The following is a 2,277-nucleotide window of genomic DNA, read 5'->3' on the forward strand; positions in this document are numbered from 1 at the left end:
CCCGCGCCGTCCCCCGGCCCCCGCCAGCCGCCCGTCCGGGCCTGTCTGGGCCCGAGGCCTTGCACACCCAGAGACGCCTCGTCTGAGGCCCTGTCAGGGACTCTCTGACTCCGACAGCCCCCCAGGGACCCTGTCACCCCGAGACCCTCCCCTCCCGCTGCGACCATCAGGGCTCCTGCTGGAGTCCTTTCTAGCAATCGGGGGCGCTGTCCCCAGACCCCCGAAGCTGCAGCCCCGGCTGGGGAGACGCGGGCGCGCCCACCAGCGAGGCTCCCTCCCAGCGCGGCCCCAAGACCTCGCGTCCCCTCCGCGGCAGAGTCGCTGCGCTGGAGCCTCGTCTCGGAGACAGGCTCTCGGGAGCCCTCCCCCTTACGGGCAGCCCCCATGGGCACCCCTCCCCAAACACCCTTCCCGAGGCCACTGCTGACCGGCGGCCCGGGCTTCCTGCGCTGCAGAGCTCCGTCCCCGTCCCTCTTCGCCCCGCGTCTACCTTAGATCCCTCACTGCCTCAGACTCGGCCAGACCCAGGCTGCAGCCCCCGGCTGCCTTTTCTTTTTACCTGCTCCCCTGAGAACCCTTTCCCCCAGTCGCCCACCCAGCCTAGACCATCCTGAGCTAACCCCTGGGCCTGCTTCTGTGTGACAAGGGGACCTTGGGGGCTAAGGGGGCGGCCATCTCGGGGGCGCAGGGTGGGCTCTCCCTGCTTGTGGGGCCTCCCCAGATGCCTGGCCGCAGGCTGCACCCAACTCTGGCTTCTTCTGACTCAGAATGGCTGCCGACTGTCTGCTCCGTCTCTTGGTTGGGCCTCCCATCTGCAGTTGGGATCAGCACCTCTCCAGCCAGGTGCCCCTAGGGACTGACCAGAACCTTACCCATGCCCTCCTGAGGGTCTAGCCCCCTCCCCTGTGGTTCACAGCTAAAGAGGATGAGGGGGCTCACCAACGTTCTCAAGTAGAGGCTTTCCGTGGAGCTGATACTTTTCCAGTAAGCCCAGCCTCGTAGATGTTAGCGACTTGCGGTGAGCTACTTAGATGTTCGTGTGTTGCGCCGGGGGTGGCCCATACCTAGGAGTGTTTATGGGCTGAGGCGATGAAGCAGGCTTAGAGTCAGGCAGAGACACACTGAGTTGGCCTTTAGTATAGATAGCACTTTATAGTTTCAGAAGCTTCTTCGCATAGTCAGGTCACTTGATCCTCCAGACTGGGGCGTGGATGGGCAGGTTTTAGCCCCTGGCTGGGAGCTGCTTACAACCACCAAGTGGAGTGGGGCCCAGTAGGCTTCTGAGTCCTGACCAGTGCTGAGAGGGTCATAGACGCTGGTAAGAGAAAAGGCAGGACATTCACAGTCCTCCAGGCCACCTGTCCTGGGCCCAGGTTCCCAGGCTGTCACCTGTAACTATGAGGACATTACTGTGCCTTGCCTCCCTCACCTGCGGGGGTGCATGAGGCTGCGGACGCTGCTGTCATCAGCTCTCTGTAGGTTTTCTGTTACAGGCATCATCAGGAGACTCAGGTCACTCGCTGCTGTGGGCTGGCCTACCTGCAGTGGCCTCTCGTCTCCTTTCTAATCTGCTGTCTCTAATCTACTGGGCATTAGAAAAACAGACAAGTCAGTTGGTGCCTAACACGTGACCACACACGCTCATGGCTTTGTGTTAACGCACACATGAAGTTTGTGAGCTTGGCAGTGTCTGTCTGCGTGCTGCTCCTCGGCTCTTTTGGCTGCTTCACAGGTTGTTACCCGATTTGGATGGGCCCTCGGTTTTTGCAGACACACTGGGCACACAACCTGGGAAAGCATGAGGCTGGCGAGGAGGAAGCCCAGCTTGTCCGAGCAGGTGTAAGCCCGCACTGTCCAGGCAAGCTGGGGCATGCCCCGCTCTTGGTGAGAGGCACTGCTGTGTGGGAAGGCGTCCTGGGGACCGCTCTGGAGCTCGGCCTGGGTGCAGGTTACGTGTGTTGCGCCGGGGGTGGCCCAGACTGTTTCCTGGAAGGCTGGCTACGGGCTTTGCTCCACATTTGTAGCCGCGTGACCTCCTTGTGTGGCGGGGTGGTTTGAGAAGCACTGGGTGTCCCAAGCTGGAAGGAGCTTGTGGGCCCCGGTGGGGGCTGTGGAATTATCAGCACGAGGCCTCGTCCTTGAAGTTCAGTCCAGGGCCAGGCTACTGCTGTCTCTGGCTGGTCTGTGGCCTTCCACCATTTTCTAGCGAGCATGTTTGCTTGGGCCGCGTGGGGTTCTGGCCCGCTCTGTGCTGAGCACCTTTGACCTCGGTTCAGC

Source organism: Pteropus alecto, unplaced genomic scaffold (assembly GCF_000325575.1).
Source record: "Pteropus alecto unplaced genomic scaffold, ASM32557v1 scaffold105, whole genome shotgun sequence".
NCBI lineage: Eukaryota > Metazoa > Chordata > Mammalia > Chiroptera > Pteropodidae > Pteropus > Pteropus alecto.